Below are 17,155 nucleotides of genomic sequence, written 5' to 3'. Positions count from 1 at the left end.
CAACCAGCTGGGTGACCTTGGGCTCGCCACGGCACTGATAAACCTGTTCTGACCGAGCAGTGATATCAGGGCTCTCTCAGCCTCACCCACCCCACAGGGTGTCTGTTGTGGGGAGAGGAATGGGAAGGCGACTGTAAGCCGCTTTGAGCCTCCTTCGGGTAGGGAAAAGCGGCATATAAGAACCAACTATTCTTCTTCTTCTTCATGTAGGGGCCAGGACCGAAAAGGCCCTGGCCCTGGCCGAGGTCAGGCATGTTTTTATGTGCTGTTTAAAAAGTATAGCCACTGGAGTCCTGTGTTCAGTTTTGGGCACCCCAGTTGACGAGGGATGTAGACAAACTGGAGCATGTCCAGAGGAGGGCAACAAAGATGGTGAGGGGTTTGGCGACCAAGACGTATGAAGAAAGGTTGGGGGAGCTTGGTCTGTTTAGCCTAGAGAGGAGACGACTAAGAGGGGATCTGATAGCCATCTTCAAGTATTTAAAAGGCTGCCATATCAAGGACGGAGCAGAATTGTTCTCTCTTGCCCCGGAGAGATGGACCAGAACCAATGGGATGAAATCAATTCAAAAGAAATTGCATCTAAACATCCGGAAGAAGTTCCTGACAGAGTGGTTTCTCAGTGGAACAGGCTTCCTCGGGAGGGGGTGGTTCTCCATCTTTGGGAAATTTTAAACAAAGGCTGGATAGCCATCTGACGGAGAGGCTGATTCTGCGAACGCTCAAGGGGGTGGCAGGTTACGGTGGATGAGCGAGAGGGTTGTGAGTGTCCTGCATAGTGCAGGGGGTTGGACTAGATGACCCAGGAGGTCCCTTCCCACTCTATTATTTTATGGCTGGCAACTGGTTGGAGCCAGGGCCACAGGGAGTTCTTAAAGCCATTAATGGCATTCCATGCTACCCCTCAAAGTGACATCACATCCACACTGACTATCCGCCTCTGCTTTTTTCCCTCCTGCCAGCCACAGGTGCAGCTGCGGGCCAGGTAATCTCCTGCCCCAAGCAGGAAACTCGTAGTCCTATGTCAAAAGATGGAAGGGGTCCAGGCCCTACTTTTAAAAAATAAACAATGATTCATAAATCTTTATTCTTACAACACGCCCTTCCCATGAGGTTCAGGGGCAGGCACCACGAATCGATAAAACACAGTCAATCACATTAAAACCACTATTGCATTCAGAAATATTTTACAGGCTCCCCAAGATATACACCAGTTAGTCAAACATTAAGGAGGGTTTCATTCTTTCGTGCAGGGGTAGTCAACCTGTGGTCCTCCAGATGTCCATGGACGACAATTCCCATGAGCCCCTGCCAGCAAATGCTGGCAGGGGCTCATGGGAATTGTAGTCCATGGACATCTGGAGGGCCACAGGTTGACTACCCCTGCTTTAGTGGACAGAATCGCCCTGGATTCTCCAATGGATGTTTCCCTATATGTCTTTCCACAGTGGGGGCGGGGGGGGGGGGCAACCAAAATGATGTTATCAGGTGGTGTGATTCCCAGCCTCAACCGTAGGCCTGGTAGAATAGTTCCATTTTGCAGGCCTTTCAATCCAACAGGGCCCTCATCTCCGTGGGCACTGCATTCCACCAGGCCCCGGGGCAAGGGCTAGAAAGGCCCTGCCTCTGTTTGAGGCCAATCGTACTTCTTCGGAGCCAGAGCAAATTTTAGCTGCCATCTAAGGCGCTCATTGGGGGGCAGAATGGAAGAGGTGGCCGTGCTGATAAAGCCTCATAACTGCACAAATGCACCTAAAATTGGGCTCTTTTGCCATGAAAAGTTGCACCACGGTCTATTCGTGTTGAAGGCATTTGTTTTATTTTTCCCCCCGACAGAAAGAATCTGGAAAGAGGCTGATAATTGGATTGCATAATACCGTATTTCAGAACCCCAGGTAGTAATGGAAAGGGATGTAATTTCTCAACTGATGCTTAATTTCTTCGCAGTCAGAACCCGAAATAACATATCAAGCATCAGTAATTACTCTCTGAGGTTTGGAAACGGGCTTATTATGCAACAACGAAACCATTTGGCCCTTTCTGCGCTCGCCTGTTTTGCAAAAGGAAGGAAGAGTTGTGTGGCACCTTAAAAAGTAGGCCTGCTTTGCTCCCAACAGGGGTAGGGGAATCCCTTTCCCCTTTTCCCACCACCACTTCAGAAAGCCAGCAGGGAGAGAAATAAATCTTGGAAATATTCGCTGTCAGCTGTCAGTGTTACATCACTTCCCTGAAGTGACATCAGTCTGCTCTTAGAATTGCCGCCAAAAGTGTTGGCTGATGTTCCCCTTATGTTCTTAGCCAACTGCCTGTTGACTCTTGGGTGATCTTAATATTCAGTGTTTCCAAGACCACACTCTGTTTTCATCAGAACGTTTTTGGTTGATTGGGTGGTTGGTTTCTTCATTTACAAAGGATGTTTTTTCTGCATCCGCCCTGTTGCCAAAATGGCCTGCACCGGAGTGCCCCTCAACTATAGGAGTGGGCCCCATGTGTGTCCACACACCTGCCCATGCGCATCCTGGGTAATTATTGTTAGGATCTTCTGCCAGGTGTATATCGGGGCCCTGAGCCGCAGTTTGCCCCCAGAAAGAAACAGACAAAGGGAAGACTGCTTAATTGTTTATTAAGAAAATTAATTGCATAGGATATTAGTAAGACGCGAATATGAGGTAAAACATGCACACACACAATAACAGTCTCTCCATGTAATAAAATGCATCCGGTGGCTGTATCAACAGAGGCATCACATCAAAATCACAAGATTTCATAGTCCTGCTGTGATGAATTGGTCATACTACACCTGGGTATTGTCTGTAGTCACAATTTTTTTCTACTCTCGATCCTGCTGAATTTTGATCAATCTGAACCTGGATCTTGCAATAGATCTGTAATGTTCCTTTTTTTTTTAACTTGAAACAGCTTTCACTCAGACGCTGTTGTTCCAATTGTCAGTCTCCTCTCTCCTCCCTGCTTGATCAGGGCGGGTGGGGGGGAGACCAGGTGTGTGCCAGCACCTGTAGGCGCCTTATAGCTAGAGTGCAGGGAGGGGAGCGGTGGTTTTGTGAAGCTCCAGCTGGCTGTTAATTGGTCTGTTGATTGGTTTCCAGCAGGAGCAGGGCTTTCAATTCTGGGATTTGCATTTCACACTTTAGTGGTATAAAGTTAAGGAGAAGCTTAACTCTTAACACTTCCTTTTAAAAATGATTGTAAGGGGGAAGGGGAGGGAGGGAAAACACTTTTCAGAAGTCTTTACTGATGAGCATACTGTTTTCTGGTCTTTTCTCTCACTTTCCCCCCAATGTCTCTTCTTCACTTTAAGCAACAAATTGCTGAGCTTGGAAAGAAAGAGCAGCCCATTTTTCCTCTTCCCCCCATGAAGTACGTGTGGGCTGATCTTTAACTCTTTTTTTAGTATGGGCGCTTCTTGCATTACTCAGAGAGCTCAGATTTTAGGCAGCACCGGAAAAGGTCTGCTGCTACTGGGAGCCAACCAATGAGCAGAGACCTCAGCACAATCTCCGTGCTGGAGGCATGAGTGGCAGGTGGGAAAAGAAACTCCAGAGGCATCAGCACTTGAAAAAGAATGTTGTGGGCCCGCATATCCCCATTGGAGTGGAGTCAATCCATTCTTGGGGATGCAGGAGAATAAGTAGTAGGACTGCAGAGTCAATACTACAGCTGTGCAGATGGTAAGAAAAAACCAAGCATTGGATGCTTTAGGATGCTTTGGGCTGATCCTGCGTTGAGCAGGGGGTTGGATTAGATGGCCTCTATGGCCCCTTCCAACTCTATGATTCTATGATCCTGCGTAGAGCAGGGGGTTGGACTAGATGGCCTGTATGGCCCCTTCCAACTCTATGATTCTATGATTCTATGATCCTGCGTTGAGCAGGGGGTTGGACTAGATGGCCTCTATGGCCCCTTCCAACTCTATGATTCTATGATCCTGCGTAGAGCAGGGGGTTGGACTAGATGGCCTGTATGGCCCCTTCCAACTCTATGATTCTATGATTCTATGATCCTGCGTTGAGCAGGGGGTTGGACTAGATGGCCTGTATGGCCCCTTCCAACTCTATGATTCTATGATTCTATGATCCTGCGTTGAGCAGGGGGTTGGATTAGATGGCCTGTATGGCCCCTTCCAATTCTATGATTCTATGATCCTGCGTAGAGCAGGGGGTTGGACTAGATGGCCTGTATGGCCCCTTCCAACTCTATGATTCTATGATTCTATGATCCTGCGTTGAGCAGGGGGTTGGACTAGATGGCCTGTATGGCCCCTTCCAACTCTATGGTTCTATGATTCTATGATCCTGCGTAGAGCAGGGGGTTGGACTAGATGGCCTGTATGGCCCCTTCCAATTCTATGATTCTATGATCCTGCGTAGAGCAGGGGGTTGGACTAGATGGCCTGTAGGGCCCCTTCCAACTCTATGATTCTATGATTCTATGATCCTGCGTTGAGCAGGGGGTTGGACTAGATGGCCTGTATGGCCCCTTCCAACTCTATGATTCTATGATTCTATGATCCTGCGTTGAGCAGGGGGTTGGACTAGATGGCCTGTATGGCCCCTTCCAACTCTATGATTCTATGATCCTGCGTAGAGCAGGGGGTTGGACTAGATGGCCTGTATGGCCCCTTCCAACTCTATGATTCTATGATTCTATGATCCTGCGTTGAGCAGGGGGTTGGACTAGATGGCCTGTATGGCCCCTTCCAACTCTATGATTCTATGATCCTGCGTAGAGCAGGGGGTTGGACTAGATGGCCTCTATGGCCCCTTCCAACTCTATGATTCTATGATCCTGCGTAGAGCAGGGGGTTGGACTAGATGGCCTGTATGGCCCCTTCCAACTCTATGATTCTATGATTCTATGATCCTGCGTTGAGCAGGGGGTTGGACTAGATGGCCTCTATGGCCCCTTCCAACTCTATGATTCTATGATCCTGCGTAGAGCAGGGGGTTGGACTAGATGGCCTGTATGGCCCCTTCCAACTCTATGATTCTATGATTCTATGATCCTGCGTTGAGCAGGGGGTTGGACTAGATGGCCTGTATGGCCCCTTCCAACTCTATGATTCTATGATTCTATGATCCTGCGTTGAGCAGGGGGTTGGATTAGATGGCCTGTATGGCCCCTTCCAATTCTATGATTCTATGATCCTGCGTAGAGCAGGGGGTTGGACTAGATGGCCTGTATGGCCCCTTCCAACTCTATGATTCTATGATTCTATGATCCTGCGTTGAGCAGGGGGTTGGACTAGATGGCCTGTATGGCCCCTTCCAACTCTATGGTTCTATGATTCTATGATCCTGCGTAGAGCAGGGGGTTGGACTAGATGGCCTGTATGGCCCCTTCCAATTCTATGATTCTATGATCCTGCGTAGAGCAGGGGGTTGGACTAGATGGCCTGTAGGGCCCCTTCCAACTCTATGATTCTATGATTCTATGATCCTGCGTAGAGCAGGGGGTTGGACTAGATGGCCTGTATGGCCCCTTCCGACTCTATGGTTCTATGATTCTATGATCCTGCGTTGAGCAGGGGGTTGGACTAGATGGCCTGTATGGCCCCTTCCAACTCTATGGTTCTATGATTCTATGATTCTATCAGAGTAGAAATCGGGGCCAGGTGCAGATGGCGTTTTCTAAACAGAGCCCAACAAGCTTTAAAAGCCCAGTGCAGATAAGTCCCTGGAGTCCTGTGTGCCATTCTGGAGGCCTCACTTCAAAAAGGACGTGAACAAATTGGAGAGGGTGCAGAGGAGAGGGGCAGGGATGATCTGGGGCCTGTGGACCAAGCCCTGTGAGGAAAGGCTGAAGGATTTGGGAATGTTCACCCTGGAGGGACAAGATGGCTCTCTTGAAATATCTTAAAGGTTGGCTCTTGGAGGAGGACAGAGTGGTTCCTTTTGGCAGCAGAGGATAAGAGTTGCAGTAATGGCTTTAAACTATGTGTAGAACAGTACTGGCTAGATATCAGGAATAAAATTGTTCACAATCTGCATAGTTCAGCAGTGGAATGGGCTGCCCAACGAGGTGGTGAGCTCCCCCTCACTGGCAGTCTTCAAGCAGCAGCTGGACAGAGCCATCATGGATGCTTTAAGCTAATCCTGCACTGAACAGGGGGTTGGACTCAATGGCCTGTATGGCCTCTTCCAACTCTATGTTTCTATGAAATCAACTGTGACCAGCCCAAAGTCACCCAGCTGGCTGCATGTGGAGGAGCGGGGAGTCAAACCCAGCTGTCTGGATTAGGAGCTATTGCAACAAATTTTTGTGAGTCACTTCTCACATCTTCAGATAGTTATTTCGAAGAAGTGAGCTGTGACTCACGAAAGCTCTTTCCGTGCCACAGATTTTGTTAGTCTTTAAGATGCTGCTGGAGTCTTGCTCTTTTCTACTCTTGGCTACCCATCTCGATCTATTTCCCTGGAAGGCACCGCATTTAGCTGTACAGAATGGAAACCCATCAGAGTATCTGAAGAAATGAGCCGTGACTCACGAGAGCCCCTCCCCTGACCCAAATAATGTTAGTCTTGAAGGTGATCCTGGACTCTGGCTCTGTTCTACTGCTGCAGACAGACTTACATCTGTAATTTTTGTCCGTTTTAATAGGGTTTTTACGGTTTTAATTGGACATCTCTAAATGGACTCCGGGGAATGGTAGAGGACAGGAAGGCCTGGAGGATCATTGTCCATGGGGTCACGATGGGTCGGACACTACTTCACACCTAACAACAACAACAAAACCACTAGAGTCTGCTTGGGAGTGGTGGGTAATAAATTTAATAACAACAACAACAACATGGCTGCCCATCTCTCACCCTCTCTTTCCATGGTTGAATTATCAGTATTCATGAATGATGAAGAATTATTATTAATTATCAGCACGGCAACACAATCAAATTAAAAGCCTTCCTCCCCCCCAAATACAGTGACCTACATGCACAGACAGCGTCTGGTGAGCCAATTTCCCCTAAACATAGAAACAGGGAAAGCTAGAAAGTTTTTAAAAGTGTGAAGGGAGAGGGAGGAGCAGCAAGAGTCTTCTGGGAATCCAGTAGTGAACTAGTCCAGGGATGGCCAAACTGTGGCTCTCCAGATGTCCATGGACTACAATTCCCAGGGGCTCATGGGAATTGTAGTCCATGGACATCTGGAGAGCCACAGTTTGGCCACCCCTGGACTAGGATCTGATTCCTAGTCTGGGGCGACCAATTTTAAATTAAAATATAAATATAAATTAAAAATATAAATTCCCGCTGTGTCACAGAGGCTTGCTGGGTGAACCTCGGCCAACCATGCACTTTCAGCTTAACCTGTCCTTGCAGGGTTGTTGTGAGGATAAAATGGAAGAGAGCACACACATACAAATAAGTGGGTTTTCCACTGGGTACCAATCACAATGCAGAGGGACTCATAGCCCATTGCAGAGCCGGTGCTCCAGAGGGACAAACCAGAACCAATGGGATGAAATTAATTCAAAAGAAATTCCGTCTAAACATCCGGAAGAAGTCCCTGACAGTTAGAGTGGTTCCTCAGTGGAACAGGCTTCCTCGGGAGGTGGTGGGTTCTCCATCTTTGGAAATTTTTAAGCAGAGACTGGATAGCCATCTGACGGAGAGGCTGATTCTGTGAAGGCTTAAGGGGGTGTCAGGTGACAGTGGATGAGCGAGAGGGTTGTGAGTGTCCTGCATAGTGCAGGGGGTTGGACTAGATGACCCAGGAGGTCCCTTCCAGCTCTATGATTCTATGATTCTATGTGTTGGGATGAGGACCTGCCATTTCTGCTCTGTGGCCCTGCATTTTCTGTAGCAAAGGCCATGCCACCCATTGTCTTCAGAGAACTCAGTTATCACCCAGGGTAAACTATTCCATCTTACAAAAACTGAGGTAAACCATGAAGGCGGGAACCCTCTCTGCTATGACGTATCTTCAGGTATGCGATCGCATTCTTGTGGGTAAGAAGTGGCAACTTTTGGGCTGGAGAAGCATGCGCACCCCCACATTTCTTCGGGCTCAGCTTGGCTGCGTTCGCCCAGCAAAACAACCTCGCCTGCAATTTGGCAAAACAGGCGTGTACTTTTCAGGAAGGCGAATCTCCAAGGCCGTGCTCACTTGGCAGAGCGAAAAAGGAATGTTGAGTGTCTTGTAGTAAAAGGAAGAGAGGGAGCTGGCAGCCCAAACATCCTTGGTTTGTGCATTCACGCGGTGGTAAGCCAGCATCTTTTCAGCCACGCCAAGCTACCTTAGGATGACGTCGATACTGGCCTCTCCTACAGGGCTCCTGGAATGCTCATGTTTATGTTTGCCTTTCCCAAAATCTCTCACAATAGGAGGGTAGTGATACCTACTTGAGAAGGCTGTGGTTGCTGAGATCAGAGAGAGGAAGCAACCTGCTTATTCCTGGTGGATCTCTGAGGGTTGTGAGTGACAAGCAGATAAGAACGTAAGGGAAGCCATGTTGGATCAGGCCAATGGCTCATCCAATTCAACACTTCGTGTCACACAGTGGCCAAGACCCTGGGCCAAAACCCATTGGCCATCAGGAGGTCCAGCAGTGAGGCCAGAACTCCAGAATCCTTCCCACTGTGGCCCCACAAACACCAAATAATACAGAGCATCACTGCCCTAAACATAAGAACGTAAAAGAACCCATGTTGAATTAGACCAATGGCCTGTCCAGTCCAACATGCTGCATCACACAGTGGCTGGAAGCCAGGTACCCTCAGGAGGTCCACCAGTGAGGCTATAACTCCAGAAGCCTCCCCCCCCCCCAGAATACAGAGCATCACTGCTCCAGACAGAGTCTTCCATCTAGACCTTGTGGCTAAGAACCACTCGGGGACGTTTGCTCCAGATGTTTATCCTCTTCTTTCCTGAAGCTGTATTTGCTTGTAGCTGCCCCCATGGATGGATGGATGGATGGGTGGATGGATGGATGGGTGGGTGGGTGGGTGGATGGATGGGTGGGTGGGTGGGTGGATGGATGGATGGATGGATGGATGGATGGAAGGATAGATGGATGGATGGATGGATGGATGGATGGATGGATGGATGGATGGATGGATGGATGGATGGATGGATGGATGGATGGATAGATAGATAGATAGATAGATAGATAGATAGATAGATAGATAGATAGATAGATAGATAGATAGATAGATAGATAGATAGATAGATAGATAGATAGATAGATAGATAGATAGATAGATGAGAGAGAGAGATCCTGTGCTCTATTTCCTGACCCCTAGAAAATAACTCTCCTTCCAAGAAGCTCTCCCCTCATCCATCTTATCCTCATAACAACCTTGTGAGGTAGAACAGCTCAACTCGAGCTCAGCAGCACCCTAGAGACCAACAAGATTTCTAGTCGCTGACCCAAAGTGCACACTCACATACCCAGCAGTTAAGTATTTCCCGGTTACAGCAATTTAATTTTTTTAACGAGGATTCTAATTTGGAGCAGCTCAATGGAGAAATCCTTGCATTCAAGGTTTTCCCATTGGTTGCCATTTTGATTCGTTTGTGCCCACCCCCTTCCTTTCACCATCCTCCCTCCCCCCTCCATTTCTTCCCCCTTGCTCTGTCCCAAAATATCTGACGTCTTTATAATAAAGGGTGACTGTGTTACAATGCTGTCTCTAATCATTAAAAATAGCATCGTTTTTGCTACGCTGCCACAACACTGTAATGTGGCTAGTTACTTTTTTAAAAAATCACATACAATATGCCTGGGGGCAGGGGGGAGGCGATTGAGGGCACAGCATGGTGGAATTAAGGGGCACAATGAAAAGGAAGATACAAGCTTGCACTATTTTGCAAAAAATAAACTTTTTGGAAAAGGGGAAGGGAGCAAAGCATGATGGGAGGCTGCCTCCTTCCAAATCAGATGCGGAAAACATACGGCGAATTTCCAGATGTGGAAAGCCTAGTGTCGACTTCCAGCATCCAACCGAAATCCAAAATGAGGCTGAAGCAAGGTATGTCTCAAATGCAGAAACAGTCCTGGCTCCACCTAGAGGTCGACAGAGGAACCAGCAGGGTTTTTGTGTCTAGAACATAATTTTGGGGAATTACATGGGCATGAACCCAAATGCACCTGGCACATCCTGCCACTTCACACACCCTGCAACTAAGTATATTTTGACCTGCTGATTATCTTGTAGGATATTTTTCAACTGTGTGTTTAAACCCGGATGACAAAACATCCTACTGTACTGTCGGAACTGAGCCTGGAGCGGTGGGATGCAGATCCTTGGAATGAGACATGTTCCAAGCATGCTTCTCTTTTCGTCTGGGAAAACACTGGAGGGTGCATGACACACACACACACACACACACACAAATACACACACACCAGATGAGATTCAAGATGGGTCTACTGTAGAAGACTGTTGTTGCCAAGAGCAGCTTGGATAAACTGCCTCAATTGTCTCGGCGGTGTGCCCACATTAGCTTTCTTTGATGTTAGGCTCTTGATGGAAACCAGGATAGCTGTGGGAAAATAGAGGAGGTAGCAGAGGCGGAAGGGAAGGGAAGGGAAGGGAAGGCAGAAGGGAAGGGAAGGGAAGGGAAGGCAGAAGGGAAGGGAAGGCAGAAGGGAAGGGAAGGGAAGGCAGAAGGGAAGGGAAGGGAAGGCAGAAGGGAAGGGAAGGGAAGGGAAGGGAAGGCAGAAGGGAAGGGAAGGGAAGGGAAGGGAAGGGAAGGCAGAAGGGAAGGGAAGGGAAGGCAGAAGGGAAGGGAAGGGAAGGGAAGGCAGAAGGGAAGGGAAGGGAAGGCAGAAGGGAAGGGAAGGGAAGGGAAGGCAGAAGGGAAGGGAAGGGAAGGGAAGGGAAGGCAGAAGGGAAGGGAAGGGAAGGGAAGGGAAGGGAAGGGAAGGCAGAAGGGAAGGGAAGGGAAGGGAAGGGAAGGGAAGGCAGAAGGGAAGGGAAGGGAAGGGAAGGGAAGGGAAGGGAAGGAGGGAAGGGAAGGGAAGGGAAGGGAAGGGGGGAGAGTCGTGGGTGGGGCAAATGAGAAAAACTTCCACAGATAGAGTAGAACATTTTCCTAGGGCAGAGAGGAAATAAACCACAAAGAGTTGCAGAAGTGTGCAGCTGTAGCAGCCAGAGTGTGAGACTAGGAGCAGGGTGACCAGGAAGAAGAAAAGGACAAGAAGGAGCTGTTGTTTTTGTTCCCCGCTTTTACTAACTAAAGTTGTCTCAAAGCGACTTTCAGTCATATCCCCTTCCTCTTCCTCACAACATACACCCTATGAAGAAGAAGAGTTGGTTCTTATAGGCCGCTTTTCTCTACCCAAAGCGGCTTACACTCGCCTTCCCTTTCCTCTCCCCACAACAGACACCCTGTGAGGTGGGTGAGGCTGAGAGAACCCTGATATTACTGTTCAGTCAGACCAGCTTTATCAGGGCTGTAAATGGCCCAAAATCACCCAGCTGACTGCATGTGGGGGAGCGGGAAATCAAACCCGGCTCGTTGGTTATAAGTCCGCACTCCTAACCACTACACCAAGCTGGCTGTAGGAGATAGGTGGGGCTGAGGGAGCTCTGAGAGAACTATGACTTGTCCAAGGTCACCCAGCAAGCTTCATGTGTCTCAAAGTGCCTCACAATTACCTTCCTCACCTCTCACCACAACAGGCATCCTGTGAGGTGAGTGGAGCTGGGAGGACTCTGAGAGAACTGGGGATGGCCCCCGGAGCAGTGCCTCTGCCTCAGCAAGATGCCCAGCTTCCACAATGGCCTCCAGAGCCTCCCTACCACTCAGACTCCCTGCTCCCTCCCCCTTCCCCCTTTCCTCACCTTGGTGGCAGTGCTGCTCCACCCAGCCTCCACACTGCCTCACAATGTCCCCTGGCCAAGTGGGGCAGCTGCCTGACCACCACACTGCCCTGCCCAACCACCATGCTGCCCCACAACTGCCCAGGCAGTGTGGCTGTGGTCTGGCCTCCTCCCAAAATGGCCTGTGCTGCCCCAGCATCTTCTGGCGGGCTCTCTGGCGCAGGGCTATGAATGTCACATCCGTACCCATTTCCGTCCCAGGGGCTGCATCAGAAGATGTGTCCCACATCAAACAGAGCACTGCCAGAAACGAAAGGAGAAAGCTACACATAAGCCAGGCATATTCTGCCAGCAAGCATGAGACATCAGCATGATTAAGGAGTAAAATTAATCCAGTTAAACCAAGGAGGGAAACCAGCATCGTGTTGAGAGGAACTGAAGAGCCAGAACCAAACATTCCTGCCCCATAACTGGGCTTGGCCACGCCACAAGACTGCGCACGGTGGCACTTCAAGCGTTCCAAGCCACCCAGCAGCCAAATAAATCTTTGGCCTCCAAGGCCTGGATGTTAAGATGCAAAGTTTACCAAGCAAAGCGGGGAAAATATGGCCAGTTAATGGACAAGGGCAGAATGGCACAAATTGGATGATTTGGTGACTGGAACGTCAAGGACTCTGCCACATGGGGCGCGGATAAGGATGCCAGTCCCCAGGTGGAACCTGAAGAATACGACAAACGAAAACTGGGGTGCACAGTAAATGGAAAATATCAGGAAAACAGGGGCTGTTTAATTGTGACTTGGAAACTATTGTAAATAATCCCTCCCAAAGTACAAAATAGTCATTTGTAAAGTATCATAAAGACAATCATAAGTAGTAACCGAACAGTACTCTTTTTATGTGTACAATAATACAACAATACAAGTGTAATACAGAAAATAGTTCAGATAACAGTCCAACAGGTTAGTTCCAACTGAAGTCCAAACGAGGATCTGGTAGTCCCAAGTTTTGCAGGGTGGCTTCTACAGTCGCCCCAACAGGAGTTATAATATTATCAAGTTCCTCAAGGAAATAAATAACCCATTGACTTAGAAGAATTCTCCAAGCAGTGAACTAATTTATTGCATCAGTTGTACTTTTTCAAGCTCCACATAGCCTGGTTGGTGATCCAGGGAAGGAAGAAATTGCAATCCCATAGGGTAGCTAGCAACCCTGCGGGGAGGGGGGTTAGAAATGGCATCCTGCAGTGGAAGTAGAAATGGGCAAGATGTGCCTGCACAATCTGCACTCTGCTCAATGCTGGCCATGCTCCCACCCCCTTCCCCACCACTTCCAGATTTAAATGTGCCTTGCCTAGACATGTTTCTTATTTCTACCGAAGAACACGTGATGCTGAGTCAGCCTATTGGCCCGGTTAGTTCAGCAGTCTCCATCCAGACTGGCAGCAGCTCTGAAGGGTATGGGGCAGGAAAGGGGGTTTTGACAAATTCATGGAGGATTAATGGCTATTCGTAGAACTTCCTCATTCGGAGATAGCGTCTCTGGGAATATACTCCCAAATGATAAATGGCAGTAAAAAATTGTGCATCCTCAATACTGAACAGGAAGGACTCCCTGGAGAAGAGCCTAATGCTGGGAGCGATTGGGGGCAAAAGAAGAAGGGGACGACAGAGAATGAGGTGGCTGGATGGAGACACTGAAGCAGTAGGTGCAAACTTAAAAGGACTCCGGGGAATGGTAGAGGACAGGAAGGCCTGGAGGATCATTGTCCGTGGGGTCGCGATGGGTCAGACAGGACTTTGCACCTAACAACAACAACAATGCTGGACATAAATGGGTGTAATATAGAAACGACCACTAGAGGGAGCAGAGCATGCACAGAAGAGAGAAACACTCCCCCCCCCCCCATACACACACAAGAAACAGTCATTTACAAGGAAAATGCAAATGCAGAAAAACCCTTTGAATTGCTGCTTTGATCAAAATGGAATGGAGTTGACATGGAAGACAATTTCTGAAAAAAAGAGAAAAATGGATTGTTGGATTTCTAGGGGAAATTGATGAAACAAGAATTAAGACTCTTCCTCTTAGAGATGCTAGATGAACCTGGATCTCCCAAATTTGATTGTGACACTCTAACCCAGGAATTCCAGCCATGGTTCTGGGGAAACCTGGCATTCCTCAAGAGCTCCCCAGGGGGAATGTGGCCTTTTCCAGAAATTCCAATGGCTACTGACATTGCTAGACCTCACTGAAGCCCACCTCCCCTATGGCTCTACAGGCATCTTTTTCCACAATGGAAATAGTAAATGACAGGTCAGTTGATTGGCTGGCTCCCGCATCTTACTTCTGCGCCCACTTCTCTGAAAGGGCATGGCACCACTTCAAGGGTTCCTTAGCGCCCGAGAAATATTTCAGAGGCTCCTTCACAGTCGAAAGGTTGAAAAGGGCTGCTCTAACCACTTGCCACTCCCTAAGAAGTGCCGCTGTGCAACAGAATCCATCAATTTTCTGCATGCAAACCCAGGACAATTGCAAATTTGGCCAACCAAAACATTGGTAGAGCTGGTGAAATACCAAACATGCAGACGTTCACAAAGATTTGGGTGGCTAGATAGACTGGCATAGGATCTGCGACAGCTGGATTTCAGGCCTCCCCACTTTCCCTCCCCTCGCGGCTGCCACAATGTGCCTGCCCGGACATAGACCGGAGAATCTCTGACACACATGAATGCCCATAAATCATGACATGCTGAGAAAACAGGGACCTACGGAGGATCCAAGCTGCTCCGGGTACCCTCCCTGTTGAATCATTTTGAAAACATTGGGCCCAACCAGTTCTGCTTGCAGGATTTCTGCTTGCTAATTATGCCACCGTAGGGACTTTTTCTGTGCCAAGAGAAGGATGTTTCCTGAGCACAGGTCACCGTCCCCTCCGAATGAGAGCGTTCCGAGTGAGTCATTCCTTGTGGCCGTACAATGTTCTTCCAGATGACGGAGCCAGAGAGGCAGGAGAAAGCCAAGAGGGTTAAGCGATTCGTGCTTTCATTGGCTGAATTAGCCTGGGAGAAACAGCTGGTTTGCCTTCCCGCCTTGGGCATAAGGCAGGGTTGGCTCGCCAAGCTCAAGGCGAGGGCTTGATGACCTCCCAGAATTACAATCCACATCCGTGTTATCGAGATCAGTTCCCCTGGAGAGAGGTCTGTCACCCTCCAGCAGGGCAGCAAAAGATGATGATGATGATGATGATGATGATGATGATGATGATGATGATGATGTCATCCGTTCAGTCGTGTCCGACCCTCAGCGATTCTATAGGAAAGTCTTTGCCATGCGCCCCTGTCTCTGACTGCTTCTTTCAGTTGGTTCATGGTCATCCCTGTGTCGGCTTTGATCGTGTGGAGCCAGCAGATCCTTTGGCGACCCTGTTTCCTTTTGCTGCTGGCCATGCCGAGCATTAGTGATTTTTCTAGCTTCTCGACGCTTGGCTAAGATCAAGTGTAGGATCTGTTCTTATCAATGATTTTTCTAGCGAGTTTGATCACATGATGTGTTCGGGCTGATCCTGCGTTGAGCAGGGGGTTGTACTAGATGGCCTGTCTGGCCCCTTCCAATTCTATGATTCTGTGAAAAGTATGTGAACTTTAGCTGTAATATCTTCCCTTCAAATGACATAGTCAGAGTAGTTACAGTGACATAGTCACAGTAGTCTGACATAGTCATACACAGTCAGAGTAGTTCAGCAGTGGAATAGGCTGCCTAAGGAGGTGGTGAGCTCCCCCTCACTGGCAGTCTTCAAGCAAAGGCTGGATACACACTTTTCTTGGATGCTTTAGGATGCTTAGGGCTGATCCTGCGTTGGACAGGGGGTTGGACTAGATGGCCTGTATGGCCCCTTCCAACTCTATGATTCTATGATTCTAGTTGGTTGCAGCAAAAGAAGGCTTGGCCATGTCACAGAACCAGCAAAGTAGGAGGGAAATCACCGTATCGGCTTTTTCAAGAAAGAAATTATCTTGACTTCGAATCGCTCGTGTTGCCTTATTAGACAACAGGACAGAATTTCGGTCACAAGGGTGTGAAGGACTGGAATTCTGTGCTATTGTATAACAAGACAGCATGAGGGATTAGGAGTAAATGCGATTTCTTTCTTGAAAAAGCCGATACATCGTTTTTTCTTCTTCTTTGCTTCCCCTCCAGGTGGGGCCTGGAAATCTCCTGGGATTGCAACTGATCTCCAGGACCACAGAAATCAGGTGCCCTGGGGGGAAATGGCTGCGTGGACTGGATGGCTTTGTATATATCCTACTGGGGTCCTTCTGCTCCCCAAACTGCACCTTCCCTGGGCTCCAATCCCCCAAAATTGAGGAATTTCCCAGCTTGGAGTCAGCAAGAGAGAATGGCTGTTTTGGAAGGTGGACGATGGGTACATAATCCCAAGGCTCCTCTCCTCTCCTAAACCACATCTCCAAAAGTTTCCTGACCCAGAGTAGGAAATGGCCGCTTTCTGGGGTTGCCACCTTTGGGATGGGAAATCCCTGGAGATTTGGGAGTGAAGCCTGAGGAAGGTGGAGTTTGGGTAAGGGAAGAATTTTGATGGGATGGGATGCTCTAGAGCAGTGGTCTCTGATCGCTATGGTCATGTTTAAACATCCCTTCAAAATAAGATACAGACACGCCACAACCATGAACATAAGGAACATTTTATTTTCATGGAAATTTTAACTCGTGACAATGACAAATCAATGGGAACTCTGAGCTTGTTTCTCTGCAACGAGATAGTCCCATCTGGGAGTGATGGGAGACAAGGACACCCAAAGTGTGTTGTAAAGGGGGGGATGAAGTAAAGGGCCGGGGGGGGGGGGAGAAGGCGTCCTTCGCGGCCCACCTCCAATTAGTCGACGGACCACATGTGGTCCGCAGCCCACAGGTTGGGGATCGCTACTCTAGAGTCCACCTTCTAAAGCAGCCATTTTATCCAGGGTACCTGAGCTCCGTAACCTGGGCAGAGTCTGCACTTACTTTCTTTATTCCATTGTCAATCCTTTTGAAATCAGATCGCTTTGAACTCGGGTCTTCCTCTTCCCCCCCCCCCTCCCCATTGAAACAGGAAAGTGTTCTGCACGTGGTGAGGGAGACCTGGGGTTGGAATAAAAGCTCCGTGCAGTTTACACCCTAGAGACCAGCTGTCATCCCAGGAGATCTCCAGGCCCCACCTTGAGGTTAGCACCCCCACTGCCTTCTGTCAGCTGCTTTGCAGGGTTCATGGTTCTGTGGCCCAGCGATACATGATGGTGACAGGTGTGTTTCCACCTTCCTCCTCTTGCAAATCTTTCTAGGGAGTCTTTCTAGGAGGCTGCTTTCTTGAGGGTT

The sequence above is a fragment of the Paroedura picta genome, chromosome 1 (genome assembly GCF_049243985.1).
Source record: "Paroedura picta isolate Pp20150507F chromosome 1, Ppicta_v3.0, whole genome shotgun sequence".
In the NCBI taxonomy this organism is placed as follows: domain Eukaryota; kingdom Metazoa; phylum Chordata; class Lepidosauria; order Squamata; family Gekkonidae; genus Paroedura; species Paroedura picta.
Note: the sequence above shows the minus strand (reverse complement) of the source record.